Source organism: Uloborus diversus, chromosome 1, assembly GCF_026930045.1.
Source record: "Uloborus diversus isolate 005 chromosome 1, Udiv.v.3.1, whole genome shotgun sequence".
Lineage (NCBI taxonomy): Eukaryota > Metazoa > Arthropoda > Arachnida > Araneae > Uloboridae > Uloborus > Uloborus diversus.
In genome coordinates, this window is record NC_072731.1 from 223,692,675 (window position 1) to 223,710,729 (window position 18,055).

General features: G+C 33.7%; 1 protein-coding gene across 1 annotated transcript in view; it reads left to right on the forward strand.

The window, feature by feature from the left end:
* The first annotated feature begins 3,497 nt into the window (after positions 1 to 3,497).
* LOC129234177 (protein O-linked-mannose beta-1,2-N-acetylglucosaminyltransferase 1-like) overlaps positions 3,498 to 18,055 on the forward strand; it is a 128,606-nt gene continuing 114,048 nt past the window's right edge. Inside the window, exon 1 of the mRNA XM_054868089.1 lies at positions 3,498 to 3,587. The gene's annotated coding sequence lies outside the window, so the exon portion shown is untranslated. The remainder of the gene's footprint in view (positions 3,588 to 18,055) is intronic.

The window sequence follows — 18,055 nt, forward strand, 5'->3', positions numbered from 1 at the left end:
ATAAAATAGCATCACCTTTTAAATAATACATCAGGTTTTCCGAAATAAGGAGAAAAGAAAACATCAAAACAAGTTTTTTTTAAAATCAAAAACAGTATGGTTTGCAGCTAATTGCAGTTAAATACACTATAGAAGGAGCTGCAGTGCGACTGAAAAAAATAAAAGCAAGGCACTGACCAAGGCCGACCATTTGCCTTATAAGACATCTTATGCGCACAAAATTGAAATACCGCTTTGGCTAATTTCTTAAATCATAACAAGGTGGCGTACTGCAGCTCAAGTATACTGCGATTTTGTTTTGGGTAAAAAAAAAAAACACCATCGAGTTTCTTTTTTTTTTCTCGTTTCCAAAAATTAAAAATGAATAAATTTATATTAGAAAGAAAAAATAAATATAAGTTCACCCAAATAAATAACTTTCATCAAAAATAAAATCGATCCCAGTTCTTTCTTTCCGGTAACTTAAATTAAGCAGATTGAAATTCCTTTTATTTTCCTTTACTAAATAAATAAGTGAATAAATAAGTCTTCACAATGAAAATAAATAATAATAATCAAGAAAATTTCAACAATCACTATGTCACTATAAAATCATTTACACTTCATTTCAGTCACTCAATCAATAACTTTCGTTAATGCTATGTCTACGAGAAATAGAATATATTTCGATTTTTACCAATAACTTTTTTTTTCCTATTTCTTGAAACCAAAAATTTAAAATATATTCAGAATCTGTGCACTTTTCTCGTTCTTCTTGTGCGAGAAAAAATAATTTCTTAGAAGTGTTGGTCTTTAATTGTTTTGGTTGGAGAAATATAAAATAAATGAGTAAAAAGTTCTCTTAAGTAAATAAATTTCATCAAAAATAAAATCGTTTGCAGCTCTTCCACTGTAAAAAGTAAAGCACTCCAAATTTTGTTTTATTTTCGGTTGCCGAAACTAAAAATAATACATTAAAATTTTGGAGTGAAAATAAAAACAAATAGTCTCAAAAAGCAATATTTCGCAGTAAAAACATTTGAGACACTGAGAAGCAAAAGGTTGTAAATGGACATTTTCACGTTTTGAGTAAAACGCGTTTAAAGATAACATCCTAGGTAGGCTTTCATTGATTTTTTTTCTTCTAAACTATACTGTACAGCAACACCTACCAGGGGTACGCTAGTACTATCTCTTGCCCCAAGTCAGAGGAGAGATTTCCCTACTATTTGTAATGGTTATTTCCAAATTTTTAATTTTGCCACTTACATCCCTTTGCTTCTCGTTGCCAAATTTATGCTTTGAATTCCTTTCATTTTATTCAGTCATATTTATCTCTAATTTGCGTCAATGTTAAGTCTACGAGAGACAGGGGGTGGATACAAGAGGAGGGTCATGGGTGTCATACCCCCCCCCCCTCTAAACAGCCGACAATGTTTCACACTTGATGAATAAAATGTAAACAATTTAAGTAGTCTTTTCAATTCAAAAATTATTTTTGAAAGTAAATACGTCAACTCTAGATAACTCGAAGTCCCAAGGGACCAACTGAAACGTTCGAGTTATTGGTAGTTCGAGTTATGGGAAGTTTCCATAACAGTCTCAAGAGTTTGGGACCCGATGAAAACTTTGAGATAAAAGAAGATTCTAGTTATAAGCTTCGAGTTATCGAGGTCTGACTGTATTTGAAACACTACTTCTTTTTATTGCTTATGAAATTAATTTCATTACGTGCCTTATTCCTGGCCGATTTGGTGCTTTTTATTGACACTCAAACGCCAAGTAGTTTCAGAAATATTTCGCACCCAAAACCGTAAATTCTTTCATGGGGGGTAGAGGGGGTCTTCTTCAGCATGATATAATGGTAGTCTATATTTGCTCCTGACGAGAGATGCTATTTCAATTTTTAATTACTCTTTTCCTCTTTCTTTAAATCAAAATTTGCACAGTTTTTAAAATGGTACTAACATTTTTTTTATAGTGTAGTTGGATTCTTAGATAACAAAGTTTGAAATTCTTCTGCAAGCGTTAATGTCACAATATTTTGAATTGTTTGAAAAATAGAAGAATAGCAAAATCAAAAATATCTGTTCTGTCCAGTTCTTTATAAGGAGCTTTTTCTAACAAAGTTTGAAGCAAATCCGCCTTTTAGCTGGGGATCTATATTTGTTTTAAATTTCCCCGAGGAGCTAACGTTTATTTTTGAGCAATCACGATTGCTTATTGCTTTCATTTGATTGTTTTTGGCGTTCTATCATTTTTCCCAACGGCGCGGCACCACCCTCTGCCAGCACCACCCGTCGCGTCGGCCGGCCTCACGATGCTGCTCCTCTAGCGAAAACCGTCTCCAGGTTGCGTCCATATCCTACACACACACACGCATACATACACGCACCAACACACACGCACACACACATACACAAACACCACCATACTCACACATACCCCTACACACATACACAAACACACACGCATGCATACAGACACCTACACATACACACAAATACACACAACTGCCCACACATTCATGCCTGCACACAGACACAAACACATACACACACGCATGCATGCAGACACCTACACATACACACAAATACACACAACTGCCCACACATTCATGCCTGCACACAGACACAAACACATATGCTTACACACACATACACATACCCCGCCCCCACACACACAAACACTCATACACACAACTACCCACACACTCATGACTGCACACAGACACAAACACATATGCTTACACACACATACACAACCCCCCCACACACACACATACAAACACACACTCGTGATTGCGAAAAACATAATTTGAATTCAAGATGACAAAATTCAAATTAATTTTTCTTTTTTTTCTAAACTGTTCTCAATTGAACGAAAATTTGTTCAAATCGAAAAGTGAAATTTAATAATGAGGTCTCCAGGCCTTTAATGATGAACATCATTTCGAATCTTTCAGGGGGGAGGGTAGCAAAGGATGAAAACTCAATGCAAATTTTATCAGAAAACAGCAAAAACCACACGCTCTTTCGTAAAAACATTAATTTTTCCAATTTTTAATTTTCAATAATTATGTAATTTGTTTTTGTTTTTGTTTTACTATTTTTCACGATTTTTTTTCTTTATTTTTCTTTTACGGGAAAATAGGCCAAAAAATGATGAAACTAGAAAATGTTAAGTTTTTAAATAATATGTTGTGGGAAAAAAAAATGCTGCAAAAACACAAGTGATGAAGCAAAACAATTTTCTCAAAAGCAATGAAAATCATGTGTTTTTATTTGCTTTTCTAAAATAAACTTTTCCCACTCAAATGAAAATGAAAACAAATACCACCCACATGAATTAATTTTTGTGCCGGTTTCTTCTTTTCTCATTTTACAATGGAACATTCCGATCTCTTTACGTCATCTGTGACGTAACGAATAAGGTGGCGCTAGTTGTCAAGCATGGCGGCGGAATCCTGGTAGCGAAAGTAAAGCGTAAAGCGGCGCTGGGGTGTTGGCTTTGCATTGCATTCACCAACTAAAACATCAACATTGTACGAGTCTTGAGATCACGCGAGATGAACCGAAGTCAATAATTTCGATCTTATCCTGTGCGAGGTAAGCTTGGCCGTGATTATTGAATTTTTAGCCCTCTGTTTCTGTATATTATTGTTCTATCCATCCATTATTCTGCTGATGTTTTAACTTTTTGTTTTCGCGAAATGGAAGAAACAAAATCGGTTTCATGCTACTCTTTATACTGTGTTTTCCCAAGTTAGTAATGTTAGCGCGCATCAAACGAAAAGATTAGTCTAAAATTTGAATAATTTATTTATTTATTTTCCATGCAACTCCTACCACTTTTATCATTTACTCACTGTGGTGTGTTTCAATTTTTCCTGTCGGAAAAGGAAAATGTAGAAAATATTACCTGATCATAAAATAGTAATATATAATGGAGTATAATTCCAGTTTTCAGTAGTATGGTACATGACTGATTATGTTGCTGAAATGTGGGGTAACATAATTAATCCTCCTTCAAAGAAATTTTTTTTTGTAATAATAACAATTTGTATAACTTTGTCAGCATAACATTACATTTTTCTGTTGTGAAAATTCAAATACCCTTCAACATTGTTGTCACATAGGTAGTGGCACAGCAGGGGGAGGCTTTAAGATCTCCCCCCCCCCCAATGATGCTTGGCTTTAAGATGTATTGTCGATTCTAATGGTAGTTTACAGGCTTATAACAGTTATGACCAAAAACTACGGAGAAGGTAATTTTTAGCTGTGCTAGAGCGCTAAGGCTATTTCAAGATTTTCTAGGGAAGTAGAGGGTGCAAAATGTTCAATGCATATTGTTTTGAAAAGCTACAAGAAATACCCCTTCTGAGTGCAGGCCAAGTTGCTTGGGCATGTGACAATTTGTAATTATTATTTCAGTTTCTTTTTTTAAAATTCTGGATGGTTTGTGAATAAAATCAATGAAAGTTTAGTTTGAAGTTATAATTATTTTGTGATAAGCAGTGAGGCTGTAGTTGGTTGGAGAGAACTTCGCACCCCAAAATATTCGATTATTTTTTGTTAAGCAAATGATATGTACATTGGTTTATAACCAACTATTCTTTTTTCGAGTCTCCTTCAATCCCTCCAAATCCCAAGGTGATTTCTCCCAAGCAGTTTTTTTCCCCACTCCCTACATGTGGCACTGGTCCTTGTTAATGTGTATGTCCAACTCATAAATATTTAAATTGAAATATTATGAATCAAATGATCATCCTTGAATCAAGAGGTGTGGGTTCTGTGAAGAAACGATAGGAAACGTAGTTATGTAGCAAATAACATCTTTATTTACTCTAACTCATTCCCTTTTAAAAAGTTTCGTGGATCACTGATGTTTTTTTACCCTGTCAACTTACAAACTGACCGTTAAAAAATTTGGAAACATTTTAACACCAATAATGTGTGTGTGTGTATTTTTTTTACAAAGTAATAATAAATCAATAAAACTTATCTTGGTGTTAAAGAATTCACAATTTTTTTTTAAATGTAAAATTAAATATTAAAAATAAGTCATTGTAATAATTATGCATAAATAAATAAACATTTGTGAAACACTATGGAAGAATGCGAATGTTAATGAAAAAAAGGTCGTATAAGATACTGTTTCACATGTTTATTTATTTCTTTAATTTTGCGTAAAGAGAATTTTTTTTAACATGGAGGAGCAAAGATCTCTGAGAGCTGGTGAAATTTTTCTGGGGACTGGTGGCAGTCCGCCAGATCACCAATTGAGAATCGCTGCTCTCAGTGATGTAGTTAAGAGAATGAAGATCATATAAATCAATTCTATATACAGTCTCCCCCCCCTCGTGATTTATCATTCACCAATATAATCAATGTGACTAGTCATAGCTGACTCAGGGAGCAAGAGGGACAAGGAGAGGGTGATGGAGGTCATGATCCTCCCTAAACCACTGAGGATGTTATTCATTCATCATTATTATGTAGTATGTGATCATAATTTAATGAGATGGATGGCTGTAGAATATCATGCAAATGTATTATTACACATTGTGTTCCAATGCATTATGAATAAAGTGTAAGGGTTTACAGTTATCTTTTAGATTTATTAATCATATTTGAGTAAATATTTAAAATAAAGATTCCATTCATTGTTTCTGATCAGGGTTCGCTGATATATATCATGATATGATATACATCCAATATTTATTTTGATAATATCATGATATTTTCTATATTTATTTTATTTTATTTATTTTATTCTTTTTTTTTTTTTTTTTTTTTGAAGTTTTGACATTTGCTATAAAAAATTAAATGAATTAATCATATGAATACTATTTTTCTATTATTAAAAATAATCAAAAGTAATGTATATATATATAACATATTAATGTCATTAATATAATGTAAATAATAGATTGCATATTTATTTTCTATTCATAAAATTATGAGTAATGTAACAATTTTATTTGGTCAGAAAAAAATGTCTAATGGATGTGTAGTACTATATAATACTGACTATATAATAAATATTTGTTATTTCTGAAATATATGAACTTTATATAAAAGCAGTTAACCAAAGAAAAATGGGTAAAGCAGCTAATGCTTAAGTAATTCAATTAAAATAGTAGAAATGTATCAGTTATGCTATACAGTGACTCCCAAAAGTCTTCGTACACCTACGACTTTTCAACGAAATAGGCCCCAATCCACTGGTTAGAATTAATATTTCGGAATAGGTATTTTATTATAAGATCTATGATCAATTTTTAACAAAACTACGTGAAACGTTTTTAAAAAATATTAAAACTTAATTTTTTAAGAATCAAAAACCAAAAAGTGTCAGAAATTTTATCTCACAAAAGTCTTCGTGCACTTTATAAAATGTCTATATACTTATTGAACAATCTAACTTTTGATTAAGTTATTAATTAGTAGACTATCATACAGTATTCATAACACCTTTTATACGTCTGGGAATAAATTTCATTCTTTTTCTTTCTTTTTTTTTGCATAATTTCTGAGTAAGTGTTCAACCACACTCCGAGTCTTACTGTTTCTAGCTCTATTTTCGTTTTAAAGCCTTATTTTCGTAATCTAGCCTCCAGATATCTGAAAATATATTACAATAAGTTAAAATCTAGAGATTGAGGGGGTATTTTCTAAACTTTAGGACAATTTTCGAGGCACTAGACGCAAACGTTGAAAACCGTGTGCTTCTTATCGTTATCTTGATAAAAAACAAAGTTGTTTCCAATTGCTAAATTTTTGACTCAGAGTTCAAAATTGGTTTTTAAAATGTTTAAAGGAACAGCATGATTCATTATTTCAGCAAAAAATTGCAAACTGTCAAGTCCTGATGCTGATATGCACCCTCACACTAGAACACCTCCACCGTCCTGGTTAACTGATCAAAATAAGTTCTTAAGATTAAGTTCCTAATTTTTTCTTTTACTTACAGTTATACAACAATTTAACAATTTTTCAGTTATACAACAATTAATTCAAAGTACGTAAATTTTTATATAACATGCATATTTATGAATATAAATAATGAAAAAAAAATAGATGCATTATAATAACATAAGAAAATAAGCAAGTTATTTGAGGGAGCAATTACTATTGAATGGCTTAAGTTGGCACTGATTGAGAATACCGGATATGAAAACATCTGATATATATCAAAATAACGAATATATATATCAAAATATCGGAAAATTTCGATATTTTTGAAGACATCGTGATACAGTGAAGCAACGTTTATACGTTTCTCTTTTATATGTTTTTATCAATTATACGTTTTGAAAATTGGTCCCTACAAAGTCTAATACACATTAACCTATACCTATTATACGTTTTTTCGTTTGTATGCTTTTCTCATACAGCCCCTTCAAAAACGTATAAACGGTGCTTAATTGTATTTTCGAACCTTGCTTCTGATATTTGAACAAGTTTGTCATACTAGGCGCGTTATTTCTTGCAGATTTGGTACTTGTTACTAACACTCTAATAATATCTGAGATTTTATCATCATTTTTCAGCATGAACAACCCTCTCCCCCACTACTAAAATGCATCCTCCGAAATGCTATCTGTATCCGCCCCTGGGCAACGGGCAACAGTTAAAAATTAAAGATTGATTGAAAAGTGGTTTTTACATGGTGGACTGATTTATTTCACAAAAATAAGAAAAAGTTTAAATATAAATGGACTTTTCTCATGTTATTTCATAAGAATTATGGAGCTTTGAATTGGAAGGGAGGAGTTTATATGGTGGTCATCTGTCCTAATTTTTGAGGTCATATTCCTTATTTTTTAGCGGTCGTTTAATCAGTAATGTTAAAATCCAATAATAAAGCCAAATTTTACACTGACATAAAAAAAAGCTTCAGGGGCTTTGCTTTAACTGTTGCCATGTCAAATATGTGCAAGTATTGTAACTCGTGTAAAGATTGTTATGACCAAATCCCCCTAGTAAATTCTGGCTGCACTAATGGCGGAGGATCTTATGAACCCTGCACACACCAAAGAAACAACAGCTTCGGAAGATGTTTCTGGTTAGAGGCAGAGTGTTTACCTAAAGGGCGGATCTATTTAGTTTTAACAGGGTCATTATTAAGATACTGCGTTCAAAACAAAACGGAGGAGAATTGGATGGAATGCCATTTGGGGGGGGGGGGGGTCAAAAAAAAAATTTTTTTTTCAAAATGAAGTTTAGGCCACCCTCTATTTTTCTATTTTTTAAAACTTCCGAAAAGAATTATGTTGTAAAAGTTTTAGCTTCTTACTCAAATTTTAAGAGGGTGCTCAATGACCCCTTAATTTAACATTGAAGACAGTATAGAAAATGCCACAAGTTTAGAAACATTTAATTCCCCAGCTGTTTTTCTTTGTAAATAATTATTTTATTGCAATCTACATGCATATGCATGTTACTAGTATGTATTATAATGTGTTGCATTGATTTTTCTGTTCAATGTATATTTTTAACCCCCATGCATATAAAGCAGGGTGTCCGGTACGGTCCCCGCAATTTTCGCAAAATGCTATTTAAATTACGAAAATGAAGCAAGACATTTTCGCTTTTTTGCTCAAGTAAGAAGAAAAGAAAAATAAACAAAGTAGCATGATCCGAGGAAGGAAGTGGTACCATGGCCATAGTGAACTATGGCAATGGTAAACTCAATCTTATTATAAATTTTGCAGGGATGCCCACCCCCTCTAAGTTCAAGGGCGCACCCCCCTAAACATCGCAAAGACCCCCCCCCCCAAAAAAAAAAAACAAGAGCCCCTTAAAAATAAAAATACCCCTCACCCCCCTTAAAAATTTCGATGGCGCAGTCTGCGCCATGCCCCCCCCCCCTTTAGGTGGGCACCCCTGAATTTTGGCTAACATGTTTAAACTACAACCAAATTCAACAGTACTTTGTCTTAATGGGCATTATTTTTCCAGAATAAATGCATTATTGGTTATTGGCGTTTAAAAACCAAACTTGAGTTCTCTCAATTCTAAGTACAATTCTAAATCTTTTATTTTAAAACTAAAAAAATATCACCTGCTTTCTATTATTTTTTAAAAGATGTCTTGACCGACTGGGGGGGGGGGGGTGCGTCTGCTTCATAAACAATTGAGAAAATTGGCGCGAGGCAGGTTCTCAAGCAATGGAGTTGTTTCCTTCAGTCAAAAGTAGTACTTTTAGTAACTAAAATTGATAGAATAAGCAAAAAAAAAAAAAAATAATAATAATGTGGACCCGGAAAATTCTTTCATTCTCCCAACAGTTATTTTTTGATTAATTTTTTAAACTGTCCGATTTTTCAAACAAGGCGTGGTCTTGATGACGTCACAAATGATGCTCTTTGGCGCATCTTTGTACCGCGTTTCCACGTTATGATAATCAAGAGGCGAATTAAAATTGCGCTCTACGCTTGCTATCAACCATATCGTTGCCAGTACACGTGAGTAAAAATGCGAATTAAATATTTTGCTCTGTGAATGGCAACACAGAATGGCATTTCATCATTTGTGATGTCATCGGCAAGAAATGTAAACAATAAAACGCACCGATTCAAGTAATTTTTTAAAAATGTTAAACTTAAACAAATTATTTAAAAAATAGTTAGATCCTATGTTTTTAAGCATGTTCTTTCAGAAAAAAGTACTTTTGAAATTTTGGAAATGACCCCATTGGGCTAAAAACACTTCCCATACCCCGTTTAAATTTCACAAATACCATACCCGAGAATAATTCGCCTGCATAATATTCACCAAGGTCATACCGACTCGGTGCGTCACTTGCGTAAAGTGGTGCTAATGTTGCTTTATTTAAGCTGCGAAATTTAATAAATGTTGCAAGGTTTGTTACTGTTAAGTGGCGCAAAAATAAGTAATTGTTAAAAAATTCGATGATGTTATGGAAAAAAACAATAACAAAATGAAAAACTTTAGATTGTTTGAATAAAGAAAAAAAACATGCAAAAAAAAAAAAAAAAACTGTGGTTGCCCATTATTTCCTACATCTTACGATTATAACGCGAACCTAGTTGTTGCAGTGAAAAAAATACTGGCGTCAAGTAAATCAATTAAAAATTTATCAAAAAAAAAAAAATTTTTTTTTTTTTTTTTTTTGTCTTTTAGTTTGCAAACTGCATTACAATGCTCTGTATTTTGTTAAATACTCCGTCCACCGAAAAAGGAAAGGAATGAAAATAATGTAAACCAAACAATAAACTGATGATGATGTACCCAGCAACAGAATTTTTCTCAGCTATCGGCGACGCAGATTAAAATGCCAAAAATAGTCCGCAACTTAAATCGGAAATCTAAACAAAACCAAAAACAAGATACTTAACTAAAAAAACTAAGAGTTCATGCTACCTGTGGATTTCCCAGAAAATATGGTAGAAATTTTCGTTTGTTGAAATTTCAGATTTTTTCCCCTGAAATTTTTTTTTTTTTTTTCGAACCAACTAAACAAAACTATCTACAAACTTCTCAAGAATCCCCGACGTGCGTTGCAACACCGCGCTGTTTCTGCTACCAAGCCTCACTGAAGGTTGTTGTTTGAGAAATGATGTATAGATAGACCGTAGTATACTGCCGTGGGAAGGTAAACGGCAGTATCTGCAAAAATGAGTTTTCGTGATATTTGAAGAAACGCGTTTTGAATTCAATTCTAACGACAGGGAAATGTTGGAATGGGGTTGTTTCCTTCAGTCAAAAGTACTACATTTAGTCACTGAAATTGATAGAATAAGCAAAAAAGAAAAAGTTAAAATAAAAAAATAATGAAGTAATAACAGGGAGCCGGAAAAAACTTTTATTTTCCCAACAGTTAATTTTTATTTAATTTTTTTTAAATGTCCGATTTCGGAAATAAGGCGTAGTCTTTATGACGTCACGAGTGATGCACTTTGGCGTGCTACTCCGTTGCCGCGCTAAATATTTACACTTCGCTGTCAACCGCGTTGTCAAATTATGATAATTTGCGCTGTGCGCTACTGGCATCTGTGAATGGCATTTCATCACTTGTGATGTCATGTGCAGAAGTGTAAAAAATGAATTCCAATCTGCGCATCAATTAAAATAATTGTTAAAAAAGATTAAACTTTGTCAAATTGTTTAAAAAATGGTTAAAACCTATGTTCTTAAGGCTCTTCTAAACCTCTCCGTAAAATCTTACTCGGAGAAATCGCAGAATCTGTGGCAACACAAGGGGTGTATCTGGGAGGGTCTAACTCGATTTTTTTTGCACTTCTAATTGGTCTGATTTCATGATGGACAGCGTCAATCATTGAGTTGTTGAAAGGACAGTCGTAAATCTAAGCTGTCCCCATCAGTACTCCTTTGCGGTCGGACAAGGGCAGAGAGCTAAAAGAAGGATTCTATTCCAAAACATGTCCCCCTCCCCCCTCCGGCCTGTTTCTCACCACGACAACAGATCGGCGTAGCGGAAAGAACTCACGAGTATGAGGGTGAAGAAAAAAGAATCCAATTCTCCTATTCCATTCTACCACCCTTCTCACTTTTACTTGAAAACTTTGGAACCGCGGGACAATTCTCCACATTTACTCTTCGAATCGAATTCTGTATTTGTTTTGCAATTCGTGGGCGACATAATCCTCATTTTTTAAAAATTTGTTTTATATTTATTCGTTCAGTTCATTCATTTATGTATTTTTCAATATATAATTGAGGGGGAGGGGGCGAGCGGAACACTGATGATCTTTATAACTTTATCAATAAAAGATTGCTTTGCTTTTTACAGAAATTTCTGAAACTATTTTTGAAAAGAAAAGCAAAACAATCATAGAAAAATGTCGAAGAACTTCTGCGAATGTCGGTGTGAGCATGAAATAAAAACATTTGGTAGTTGTGTAGTTAGGTTTGCTGATTGTTAGTTTGATGAATGTTACAATTAATAAAAAAGCAAAAAGAGTAAATCTTTCGAAAACACTCACGCCCTGTACAAGGATTTTCTGTGCAGTTTTTAATTGTTTTGTCTATGAATTTTCTGCGCATCAAAAGAGGAAAGAAAGAAACTGACGAATCTGCATGTTGGCACGATAGAAAACAGGAAGAGAAAAAAAAATGCTGTTGTCTTGTTAGTGATCAGAAGGATACCATATTACCAGTGGCGCACAGGAATTTTTTAAGGGGAGGGTCCAAGGTCGAAAGTATCATTCCATTAATACGCCGTCAAACATATTGATTTTATTGATTCCCGAGAACAAAAACAGTAAAAAATAAGCTAATGAATAAATAATTAGCGTTAAGTAAATAAATAACCAGAAATTAAATAATTTACGCTTTTATTTTTCTCATAATTAAAAAATGAATTCAAGTTCAAAGGATCTCATTTTAATCTGTAATCACAAAACTAAAAACATAGTTATTACTGTGTATTCATTTATAATCCCCATTCTTCTTCTCACAGGCTAAGTGCACAATATTTTAAAAAATCTCTTAACATGAGGGTTTTATTTTTTCACGTATTAAAACAGAAGTTATTGTTACCTTTGTTTGAAATTATTTCACGCACAAAATACATAGAATCGTAATCAGTCGGGGAAAAAAGCAAGACCTATGGGAGGGGTCCTGACCTCCTGGACCCTTGTGTGCGCCACTGATAAATACCCACTAAGGCTTTCATTATTTATACACGTGTACTAAATAATTAGAATGAAATGACACCTTTCAGTAATGCTAAAAGCAAATTGTTGCAGAGCTTAGTATTTTTGACAGTTGCATGCAGAATCAACACTTGATTTAAATCTGAGAAAAGCCATGTTACTACGTACAAAAGCCCTTTATCACGCTCTGAATGCAAATTGGGAATTTTACTGTTGTTTTTCTTGGATAAAAGCCTACTTCATCGTCGTCGATGTGCCTATTCATCAACATTTTAAGATAATTTCAATTCATTGAGCGTATTGTTAAAAGAATAAAAATTATATGTTCACAAATTTTACCAATGCATATAATAAAACGTAAATAATTGAACTCTAATGGTTTTAAATATACTTCGAAAGAATGAATAAAGTGTAAGAATGCGTACAGTGGTTTAAAATAGTCAGCACGTGGTATTTAGGAATTTCCGTATCATAAAAAATTGATTTCTTAATCTTGAGGCAAAGAATGTTTTTTTCTTTCAGTTTGACACTCTCTGTTATTTAAACATTTTGTTCGCATAGTAAGAAATAAATAAAACTCCTTATGAAAATAGAGTGGCATTAAACAATATGAGTAGCACAGTATACTAATGAAAAACGTTATCTATCATGAAAGCGTCTGGAAAAATATTTACGTGTACCAACAACAACGCTATTGAAAAAAGATTGCCATCAATCATGAAACGAGAAAAAAAATTCTTCCTAAAAAAGGAAGGAACATGGTTTTGTTAGTATTTTCGAAAAAGATTTTCTTTTAGAGTTCAAAACTGTCATATGACAAAAAAAAAAAAAAAAAAAAATGCATCTGTTCAATGAATCAAATGTATGATCATGTTCAATCTCGAGAATTATAGGAAAAAATAGATTGCAAAAGACACAAAATTAAATAAGCATTATTCGAAAGTGGAGACAGTGAGGAACTCAATTATGTGCCGAAGTAATTATCACTATGAGGAACTTTCTTGTTCCCATTCGCTGTAGGCAAACGAGGTGGGGAAACAAAGTGCAAAAGGTGAGAAAAAATTATACATGAAATCAAATGAATTGATATCGTTCCATTTTGAGTATTGGAGGAAAACAAAATAATATGAAAAGTCAAAATGCATGATCGGGGAAAAAAACGTAGTGAGGTACTAAATTACCTGCTAATGAGAATATCACCATACTGAACTTTCTTGTTCGGAGTCTAATTTCTTTTCGATGCAGTTGTGACAATTGATAAATTGTCACTGCAAAAATAAACTTTATGTAACATGAAAAGAGTTCGAAAAATGCACTGTAAATTGCGAAAGTAGAGTTCTTTGATTGTGAGCGTGCTCAAATGGCCAAGATGAAAGTTCAACTAATGATACTTCTTGAACTATCGAGAATTATTTTGATTTGAAATGCTGCAGGCATCATTGCTTTGTTAATTCTTTGAAAAATATCTCCGCTTATGGCTTCAAAGGGATACCTGGGATGAAATAAGCACGACTTTATACATGAAATTAAATGAATCAAATATGCTCCTGTTCCATCTTGAGTATTGGAGGCAAACAAAATAATATGAAAATTCAAAAAAAAAAAAAAAGAGCAAGGAAAAAGGGTACTGTGGCCCTAAATTACTGTGACAGTATCACCATATTGAACTTTCTTGTTCGCAGTCTCATTTCTTTTCATGCAGTCACGATGATCGACAAATTCGCATTGCAAAAATAAACTTTATGTAACCTGAAAAGAGTTCGGAAAATGCATTGTAAATTGTGAATAGAGTTCTTTGATTGTGAGCATGCGCAAATGATCAAGACGAAAGTTCAACTAATGATACTTCTTGAACTATCGAGAATTATTTTGATATGAAGTGCTGCAGGCGTCATTGCTTTGTTGATTCTTTGAAAAATTACTTCCACTTAGGGTTTTAAATAGCTATCTGGCGGGGGAAATGCATCACTTTATACATGAAATTGAATGAATCAAATATGATCCTGTTCCACCTTGAGTATTGGAGGAAAACAAAATAATATGAAAATTCCAAAAACATTCATCGGAGAAAAAAGATTGCGAGGTACTAAATCACTTGTTAATGGCTGTATCACCACACTCAACTTTCTTTGTTCGCAGTCTCATTTCTTTTTCACGCAGTTGCGAAGATAGACAAATTCGCTTTGCAAAAATCAACTTTATGTAACATCAAAAGAGTTCGGAAAATGCATTGTAAATTGTGAATAGAGTTCTTTGATTGTGAGCATGCGCAAATGATCAAGACGAAAGTAAAAGTAATGATAATTCTTGAAATATGTACAATCTTCAAAGGAGAAGCATTTTGATACGAGGTGCTGCATTCATCATGACCCCTTTGTTGATTCTTAGAAAAAATACTTTCACCTGTGGCTCTATCAAGTCATAGGGGAGGAAAAAAATGCATGAAAGTGTGAGGTCGTGAGGCTCACGACGACGCCAGAGTCAAAAAGGCGCCTTTCACTACCAATCAAAAATGTTCCAAATGGGGGGAATCTCTCCAACCCAAAGAAGGAAAAAGAACTTTTCATTATATTCAGGGCCCGCTCAGCCCAAGGTGATGCCCAGGCCCTGGAAAAATTTGGTGCCCCCTCTCACAGGAATATCTGCAATTTTTTTATGTGGAAGTTTTCAAAAACGGAAAGAAATAAAGAAATTTACCCCCATTTTGGTGCTCCTAAAATTGTGGTGCCCAGGTCCATGGACCTACCGGACCGTGAGTTCATCAGGCCCTGATTATATCTTATGGTGGCGGTGAAATTACACTGCTCACTGAAACAAGCAATCCTCTCGCTGCCTATCTAAAATGAAAAAATATTGCCTTGTTGTGTGTCTAAACAGGCTTTTCAAGAGAGCAATCTTTTACACTGAAATCACGTGATGCTAGTTAATGCATACACTATCATTTTTCTTCTTCATGTGGAGGCGTGAATGCTGTTTAGGGTTAATAGTACACGAAGCTGAGCATATGAGACGCGAGAAATTTTCTATTCTTCATTTTGGATCTTGAGGAGACTATGTTGTACTATAATTTGTGCAATATGTCTTTTTGAGATTTTTAATTATTGCTCGCTTAAATTCGACTATTTCATGTTATCATATAAAAATCATTGTAAGTATATTTGCATACATTTTACTTGTGCGTAATATTGGTATATTGTAGACTACAATTTTGGCTAACTTTTTAGTTTCAAAAAGTAACGACTTGACCATAATTACTCGATTCCTCTTCCCCTCCTTTTTCTTTAACAATTTGTGTGTCAGAAAAAGAGCTTTGGACAATGTATTTGTTTTAGATATCATATTCAATGCCTTCCGTATTTTAGAATTGTTAATATTTAAAATATTTTCTTTTTCCTAAACGCATTAGCATATCAGAGGAGCTACTGAACTCGAAATAAGTTCGAGATATGAAGTGAAACTGTAATCACACACGTGCACTGTAATCCAAAAATTAAATACACATTTTTACATTTTTTCAAAATAAATTAAATGCCAAACGTATTTTTTTCTACGTCATATTGGTCTACAAAACGTCAATCCAGCTGTTAACTATATTTTCGCCGATTGCCACTGCATAAAGGCGCTCAAAAGACATTTGCACAACGGCGCTGATCAGGCTTGGCGCGGGCTTGAGTAGAGCTCTTTGATCTTGGTTATGCGCAAATGATTAAGACAAAAGTTCAAGCAATGACAATTCTTGAAATATGTATATGAATCTTCGAACGAGAAGACTCACATTTTTTCCCATTATAAGATGCAGTAATTTACACAGATTCTTTAAACAAAATAACTTCTACATTCAAACAGTGTACTTCTATTAAAACAGCATTGAAAAATATATCACCTAAATAATTTCAAAAACTTATCGAAGAACTGAATACAGAAAAAAAAAGTTTTCTTTTTAGAACGGATGTCGAGTCACATAGATACAAGACCAACACACAAAACGACAAAGAATGAATGGTCATCAGCAGGGATCCAGTTTATTGCCTGCCGAGAGGCAGAGGGGAAAAGCGGAGAAGCAGCCAAAGACCCTGGGGGAAAAGAGAAAGTGGTCCCTCAAAGTGGGGTGTGGGGGGAAATGGGTGTGGTCTGGTGGAAGGCGTGTTTTTCGCAGTTTTTCAGAATTTTTCGAAAATAAGGCTTTACTCCGTGGAGAATATCAATCGAACAAATTGTCTCAGAAACAAACTCAAAATATGTTTTTAAAGAGAAATGTTCAATCTCTTGCGCTCCTTTTTCCGTTTTTCCATATCATTTTTCAAACGTGTGAAAATAGTCGTTTAAAGTTTTAAAATGTTATTAAAAAAATTTCAAAATAACTACAGAAAAAATAATAAAGCGCATCTCTAGTTCTGTGTCATAGCCATCGTTTAAAACAAACCGCATGAAAATATTCTAGTAATTTCTCGTGTTATGCTTTGAATAGGTAGCAGATTTTCCCGTAGAGAAAGCATTAGCGTCGAAAACCAAGATGGACGGTATAGAAGAGCCTTAAGCATTCTCTTTAAAAAAAAAATACTTATAAAATTTCGGAAACAACCCCATTAGACATTTTTTTCGCTCTCTCTCTCTCTCTCTCTCTCTTTTTTTAGCGGAAACCAAATAAGCAAACTGATACGATAAAGCTAACTTACAATAGATGGTAAAATGCAAATAAGTGAAAAATGAAAAAATTGCAGTTACTGCCTTTTATAGGCGGAAATGGGGGGAGCGAATTCTGCTTTCGAGAGTAACGGACAAAAACAATTTTCATACTCGTATTTAAAAAGGTTTCGTTATTTCGATCCAGACTGTTTAAGCGTGGGATTTTTTTTTTTTTTTTTTTTCACGAACTTCAAATCACAGATCAATTCTTTTTTTTTTTGGGGGGGGGGGGGGGGGAGTATTTGGTTGTTTGGTGAAAATTCGAGAGATATTTACTTCATTAGAGAGTTTGGGGGGTGGCATCGGGAAATTCAGGAGCGTCCCGAACGAACCAAGAGAGTTGGAAATTATGTCTTAGTAACCTACAAAAGACTTGTTTTAATATGACATGATTACGTTTTTTCCCCAAAAATTTGTATTCGACCGTTGATCTAACATTTTTTCTTAAAGAAGAAAAACGTTCATATTTTAACTTTCATTTAAAGTTACATTATCAAATAGATGCGATACGCATTGTAAATCAAGCTATACGCCGTTTCACCTAATAAACCTCATGCCCGAGAAGAAAACCCGACCAAATGTTTTTTTCGTAATCACCGCCAGCTATGGAATAATAACGTCTGCTGATTCCCAACACGTGACTATTCAAAGTTTTGAAAGAAGGCATTGTCAAGGTGAACAACCCATTCTGGTACTGGGCGAAAGAAGAATAAATGAAGTTCTTCCAACAGGGAGTAAGTAACA